The sequence below is a fragment of the Podarcis pityusensis genome, assembly GCF_964106645.2.
Source record: "Podarcis pityusensis genome assembly, chromosome: 9".
Classification (NCBI taxonomy): domain Eukaryota; kingdom Metazoa; phylum Chordata; class Lepidosauria; order Squamata; family Lacertidae; genus Podarcis; species Podarcis pityusensis.
The window spans coordinates 52,163,851-52,171,797 of NC_138034.1; the positions used below are offsets into that span (position 1 = coordinate 52,163,851).

Genomic DNA, 7,947 nt, shown 5'->3' on the forward strand with positions numbered 1-7,947 from the left:
CCACACTGTCGCGCGACCACGAATTAAAAACGGAAAGCGCCCCCTCCCCCTCCCGCGCGGAGACTCCGCTCTGCTCCGCCCGCCTTCGCCGGCCCCCTCACACGCTGTGCCTGCCAGGTCGGCCGTCGCAGGCAGCCTCGGGCCCCGCCCCCTGGCCCCTCTCAGGCCCCGCCCTCCTCATTCATGACCAGGAGCGAGTAGGCAGATGAGAGCATGCGCAGATGGGGGGGGTGCTGCGCCTTCTGACTCGGCTGTCTCTCCGTGCGCTTTTACGCGCCGAGCCGCCCGCAAAGTGAAAGGTGGGAGGAATAGTGACTAATGCGAGTCGGGTGGGAATGTTACCGTGGCAATGAGCTCAGCGGGGAGAGCGGTTCCGGGAAACGTTTGAGCAAAGCCGTGCCTAGAAGATGGCTCAGTCAGACCCCGAATATATTTCCAGGGAGGGACAGTGGTCAGCCCAGTATTTTTATGCATTCAGCACCCCCACCCCAATTTAGCAACCCTATTCTGGATGCGGTAATGGTGATGATGGCGATGGTGGTTTCTCTAGCCCGTGTTGAATTGTGCATTAGCTAATAGCCTCAGAGGTCCAGTAGGCTGCTGTTTGCAAAGTTAGGTCCAAAGCTGGCTTTACCTTTACTTAGGCGCCTGTCGATTCCCTAGCTGCCCATCTTTCAGCTTTTAGCTGTGGAGTGCTTATTGATGCTCTTATTTTGATTTGGCTGCTGCTTTTGTTTTTGCTGCTTCACCGTCTTCCTTGCCCATTTCTGTAGTTTTGGAACGAGTAATGCAAGGTTTGGAATGAGTAACACCTTAGCTTTGGAATGAGTAACAAAAGATGAAAAAGCAAATACAGTCAAACCTCGGTTCCCGAACTCCTCTGTTTTGGAACGTTTTGGCTCCCAAACGCCGAAAACTCAGAAATAAGTGTTCTGGTTTTTGAACGAGTTAAATGTAGCTAAGACACCACAAATGCTTCATTTTCCTGTACTGGCTTAGTCACATCTCCCCAAAACCAGCCTAACTCAGTCTACCAGTGTTGCCAAGTTATGAACTGCATCTAATAAGATATTAATAAATTTATTAAAAAGTTACAATGCAATCCACAACTCCATTAAACCAAATTGCTTTGATTTTAAGCAATAAATTGCTGTTCTCACAGCTATGTCAGCACTTTATGGCTGTTTGTACTGTCTGGGCTTGGTTCCTAAACCACGGTGAATTGCTCAAGTTTATCCAACAGCATGTAACTGATCTGGTTTTATTTGCGCATGTTGAGCCAAGACTGTAGTCCTAAAGTACAGTTACAAAGAAGTAAGCCTCATTGAAATCAATGAGACATGCTTTCAATTAAGCATACTTAGGACTGGCAGGAGCTGGGACAGAGAAATGGGAGCTCATACCAGACTGTAGAAAAATGAAGGCTATAGCGAATAAGTGACAGCAGGGCAGTCTCTTTTCTTTTTTTGCTTATGTTATTCTATTGTTCTGTAAAGGGCAACTCATTTTTTAACTTCTGACTTTTATTGGTAACTTTAGGAGGCAATCCTATGGCAAAATCCATTGGTATGAGTAGCTTAGAAAGCAGTGGACCTCTGAGTCAGTTGGCTGATTCCTGATTCAGTTGGGCTCAGCCAGCATGAAGCCTTCAATCCTGGCACAGTGTAACTGGCTGAGCTGAGGCCAATGTAAGTTTCAAGAAGGGGTGTTCTGCAGGCATAGTACGGGCACGACCAGAGAGGAGGGCCATAGGCTGGATCCCAAGACTAGTCATATTGGTCATGTGGCCTGGCAACCCAGCATAGAACACTATTTTCAAGGCTTGTTTTCCCTCCACCAGGCATGAGCAGAGCATGTGTCTTGTCTGTGGAGTTGTCTGTCTGTTTGGTTGTAAATCCTTTTGGTTGCCTGGGCGAGATAAAGTGAAAAACAAATTTAATTTAAAAAAGTGTAGAAATAAAGTTCAAAGAGAATTACAGTATTGGAATCCCCCCCCCCCCATGATAATTTGCTTTGGAATTTACACTTCAATAGCAAATGAACACATTTTTTTACAAGGAGGCAGCATAGAAGCAAATCATAACTGACATATGCTATATATTCCAAGGAGTCCCCAAAGAAAACTGAAGGGCAGAATGCCATCATACATTATCCAGCATGTGTCAAAACAGTGGTGTTTTCAGAGTTTGCTTTCATGCACTGCTGCCTTTATTTTGTATTATCTTCTGATTCAACATATCCACAGAGCATTTCAACTAAGAACATGGCAGCTTTGTATGGCAGTACAGAAATCTGAACTAACAACACCTTGCTTCAAAAATTAGCTGGTATTAGATAAAAAGATATGTTCTCTACTGAACTTGAAATGAGATTGAAAAACTACTAAGGCAAAAGGAATAGACTTTTTTTTTTAAAGGACCTCACAATGCCAGGTGTTAGATTATAAATTATTTTGAACAGTTTCTAATAATCGCCTTGTTATAAATCTTAGTACCCTGCATATTGCAAAAGAAAGCATTTTTTAAAAAAATGTAATGCTCATTTGTGGGCAGAGTGACATCATTTTATTTTTCATAAAATAATGAATTTTGTCTGCAGTTTATGAGCAGGGAACAAAGACTTACATTTTAAAATGCTAGGTCCAGTCTTACTGCTAAGCACACCATGATAGGCTACTTATGGCTGTACCTTGCAAAGGTGGCATTGGATGATACATGTGGGTGCCAGAATACCTTATCAGAGCTTAAAGCTGTTTGATATTTTACTGGCAATATAATATATTTGCCTAGAGTGAGGTGAAGTTGAGAGAACATTCTTAATCCAGTTGGTGTCCATTTTGCATGTCTTAACTGCTAAGTCTTGTTTTTGTTGCCATTAGTACTAACATTCCCCTGGCTTCATATTTCGTTGCTGAGATAAGATGCCTGAGTCATTCCTTCAGGATCATAATTGGATTAAGAGAACACATTGTTTCCAGGATTCTCCACAGGCAATATCGGTATAAGACCTTTATTTATTTACTGTAATCAGCATGCTCTTACTTTGTGTTTGAACCAGGAGCTCACTGATTGCTGTTTTGTATGTTCAGAATGAAACATGGAGAAAGGAAGAAGTCACACATGTTGGGTTCAGATGCACAAAAGTTCTCCATGCAAAAAAGATCCTAGTGGACATAGAACCAGGTCAGACTATTTGACCGTCTACCCACGTTTCTATAACTGGCAAGAGCTCTCCATGGTGTCATGGAGAAACCACATCAACAGCTAGCTAATCCTTTTAACTGTGGATGGCAAGGCTTGCTCAATAGAACCTTCTGCTTACAAAGGATGTGCTCTACCCCTGAGCTTTCATCCCTCTGCATGGGAGAAAGTAACGTCTTCTCTGGTGCAATCATTCCTTGTGCCATTTTCCACTGGATGTTAACCCACAATTTCCATGCTTTTTGGAGCACACCTGAAATGGTTAATCTCTTAACTCTCATATTAAAAATGAATTGATCTTACAATGACCAGCTGGAATATAGGAACATATCAGGGTGGTGCAGGAAGGAGCCAAATTGCTTGATTAATTTGATGTAATCTGCAAACTTGGCTTCCATTCTTTGACTTGCTCCTGATTCTACACTACAGTCTTTTGTAAGAATTACTGTACACTTCCCCCCATTGTCCATCTAGTCCTTCCCTCTGCTTCCCGTTTTTTTATTTTCCTAGTGTGCCTACTAAATGTTAATTCAATGCTAGGTCATGTTAGAGTGGTGACTATCTGAAATACCCAATTTTGAAAATGTTTCCCTAATTATAATTTTCTTTATTTTGTATATGCTTAGTACATAGCTTGTATAAATTAAACAAGACACATATGGCTTCTTTTGCAATTAGTTTGATGTCAACCCAATTTTCAGTAGATAGATTGGACTACAAAGGTGTTTACAAGCAAATCCCATGTACACCATGTTGACTTCCATGGTAGAAGAAAGGTAGGATATTAATATACTAAATCAATAAGTTATTTTGAAAAAGACACCTGACTAGCAGGACCTAGACTGCCAAACTGATATTTCCACTGAATGCCCTCAACTTTTCTTAACAGTCCATTGTTTCAAAGGAATGTCTTATCTGAGGGAGGTCAAACAGGTAGCTTGTAGCAATGTTGGAGCAAGTAACACTTCATTAATTTAGAGTCATTGCACATAAATCACAAGGAATTCTATTATGCTGATCTAAAGTACTTCATTTTGGATTTTAAGTTGGCTTGCCATTCCCCCCATCCCTCAGTCTGTGCTTTAAAATATGTCTCTGGTTTCTGGTTCACTAATGTTTCAAAATGAGCAGAGACTTTGTGAACTGATATTTACAGTGCCTCAGTGTTCTACATAAAATTATTATTTTGTGTAAAGTAAGTGTTCTGAGCCAAATGAAGAAGAAAATATACACTGAGAAAGCTTACGTTCCACAAATCTTAGATAATAATTAAGTGCATCTGTGTCACCCTCCCTTTATTGTCCTCTACACAATACTAATAGCCATTTAGGTGTATTTTTATTTTTTTAAAATCTTTGGGTTCCAAGGCATATGTGTGCACTGTGAAACTTCTGAGTGCAATCATATTTATATTTATTCTTAATAAAAGAAACATAAAGGCAGCTGGTACCATTTTGTAGGATGCATTTAGTCTAATGTATGTATTGGTCTTCTTACTGAGTTCAGACAAATCTGTAAGAGCAGAGTTGAACACAAACCTCTTCCTCTCCACTGAATGACTGGCAGATTGCTCCAGGCCAAACTTTCCCAACCTGGTACCCTCAAATATTTTGGACTATAACAACAATCAGCTCCAGGCAGCACAGCCAGATTGGGAAATGATGCTCCAGTCTATTTCTTAGGATGCACAGCCTCTAGGGAGCCATTGGCATGCCAGGCAGTGAAGTAAGAGTGAAACATATGACAGTAGAGAATTATAACTATGTATGATTAACTTTCAGTATTTGAAACCTTACCACATATGTGTGTAGTTAACATTTGCTTTTATAGGGTATTCCTCTATAACCCTTGCTAGAATAATTGAAATGTAACTTATGCATAAAGGAAATATATAGAAAAAGGAATGTACAATATGCACTTCAGAATATACATTTTACAGCTTCATGTAACATTTTCTGTTTTTAGTGGGGGGGTACTGTGAAGATTTGAAAACACATGGTGAAAACACATCAATATTTGTTTTGTTTCACAGCAGTAATATAAATATTATATATCTATAATGTGTCATTTAAGAATTGTTCAGCTAGCCTTAGCTCATAACGAGGTGAGTGAAACAAGAACTGTGCAGAGATAATGATCCTAATTGCTGGGCTTACATGCTACTAGAAGCATTATAAACCTTATGTCCATAAGAGTTTTGATTTTCCATGGGGACACACTAATGCATTTTACAGGAAAGCTAATGCAAGGAGTACTTGACCTCATACCTTCAAAGATCTAAACACAAGCAGCTTTGTCACTGTTTTAAACTGACAAAAATGAGAACTGAGCATTGGGTCCAGTTCTACAACTTTAATGTGAACTGGATACAACTAAAATCTGCTTCAAAGTAAAATGCATATAAAATGGTTTCAGTCTGATGAGTGGTTCTTTAAACTTCTTCATCGTTTGCCCCTCACATACAGAATAAATACCGGAAGAAGGGTTAAAAAAAAAGAGAGAGTAAGGGAGTTGCCTGCATGAGGGGAAACAGCATTACGTACTTGCTTACCACAAAAAACGGTCACAACTGTTCATAATGGGCTTTGATAACACCCACCAGCATTGCATACCTAACTTCTAAAAATCCATTGGCATTTCTTCAGATCAACTTGCTTAATGTGTACTAGGAGAATACACACAAACACACAGACAGTATATGCTTCATATGTTCATACTGAGGCTGAATAATTTTCAGCCTAATTTCAATGCCAAGCCTTACTCTATATGATACAATAAATAAATTAATTAAAAAGCAAAAACAAAAAAGCAAAAGCAAAGTAATCTTGTCTCACCATTGGCATACTCTGTGTGTGTGTGTGTGTGTGTGTGTGTGTGTTCTGGGTTCTTTCTGGAGGAGAGGGGAATCCAGGTCAGAGGCCATTCCTGGTTTCTCTCAGGAGGACCAGATGGGGATGGGATGGATTTCCTGGCATTCTTGAACACCTGGCTCTTCTTACTCTTGAAATTAAGTATTTAATGCCACCCAAGCTATAATCACCCTCCCATTCTTGTACATTAGCCTTCCAAGTGGGCAGTGACCTACAGCAAGTTAATTATGAGCTCAAATGACAGTCTATGCTTGAAGCCTCAGTACCAAAGAGCAGAATTTTCTTCACAGAGTCGAAACAGATTTGGAAATACATTTATCACCAAGTCCACAGACACCGCCAGACTTTCATGCACATCAACTGGAGAATTTAAAACTTGGCCAAAGGATACATTCATTATTTTTTTGGCCAGAGCTGGAGAAAATTATTTAATCCTGACATGCTTTCCACTGCTAGAGCCCACATTTTCTTAAATCCTGTAAAACTTTTTCCTGCAAAAAATTTCTGTAAATGATCACTTCCTTGTGTGTGGGACTAAAAATTATGCCTCAGAGTATTTGGAAAGTAGGTCAAGACCCTGAAGTGGATAAAACACTAGAGCTCATACCTATGAAACTTTAAGCCAGCCTCAGGGACTGGGCACTAGTAAAATACACCTGCTTAAGTGTGCAGAAATGCCATTAAACTAACGGTATTGCTGTTCACAAATCTTGCCTTAAGTCCACAAAAGCCATGAAATGGAGGCAGGAGAGACTTAGCCACCTAACTGCTTACATGGCTCTTTCTCTTTCTCTCTTATCTCCAGGCACTCACTATAATATTATATAACTACAAGATATAACAGAACTATAAGATATAGTAAATAATACACAAAAGTTTCACCACCCACCACATATCTGTTAATTAATATCATCTGGGGGAATTACCATCGTGTAAGCTAACATGAATGTTACTCTCTTAATTGTAGTGCAAGGCTGCCAACTTTTTTGGATGCGTGGGCATATCTGGAATTTTGAGAAAGTGCCCTGGGTGCAAGTCACAAAATTGCTCCGGTGAAGGCATCATAAAATAAAAAACGGCTGCTGGCTGGGGTGGGTATAACACAAAATGGCTGCCACATCTAAAAGAGCAGAAAAAGAGAAGACCACAAAAATGATGCAGGCATCCTCCTCCCGAACAATCAGTTGTTCCATCAATGGAGAAAAGGCACCTGAAGTTCTTTGCACCTCTCATCCGTTCAGAGTGGATGGGAGGGTGTGTGTCCAATCCTGCTATCAAATTAAATGTGTGTATATTTAAGGGCTATGTTGAATGTAGCTGAACCAGTGCAAACAGGAACTGAGCAGGAAGAGCAAACTTTCTCTCTTGTATCATGGATTTTGGAAGGGATATTTACTCTCACAGGCATCATAGGTAATACTGGCAGCAGACTGCCATAACGCATTATAGTACATGATGTGCTCTGGTGAATAATGTTCTCACCTATGGTACAATGTTTGACTTGGACTGAGAAGATGTAGATTCAAATCCTCTCTTAGCCATGACGTTCACTATCTGGCCTTTGTAGCATCACTTTCTCAGCCCCACCCACCTGATGGGATCACTGAGAGTAGGCTTGTCAACTGGTCAGGAGAAACAGACTGCTGACCCTGTGCCTTTAATATAAGTGTAATATGAAACACGGTCACCACAGATAAAACTGCCTTTTTCTCCATCTGCTGCTTAAGAGTGTTTGCGCAGTAGGAACAAGGGTGCTTGGGAGGGAAAGGCAGTGTAGATGGAATTCAAGGACTTGACCAGGCTGCAGAATGGAATGTAAAAGTGACAATGATGTATAAAGGAATATGAAATCCTTACACAGAGGTTTATCGGTACAA

At 40.5% G+C, this 7,947-nt stretch overlaps 1 long non-coding RNA gene across 2 annotated transcripts; it reads left to right on the plus strand.

Annotated features, from left to right (window-relative positions):
* The first annotated feature begins 222 nt into the window (after positions 1–222).
* Positions 223–5,609, plus strand: LOC308485080. 2 transcript variants are annotated; one of them, XR_013990322.1, is made up of 2 exons: positions 223–299; positions 3,089–5,609. It is a non-coding gene; the product is annotated as an uncharacterized lncRNA (long non-coding RNA). The 2 variants fall into 2 exon arrangements; XR_013990323.1 differs by lacking the exon at positions 223–299 and adding an exon at positions 306–2,998.
* Positions 5,610–7,947: the final 2,338 nt, after the last annotated feature.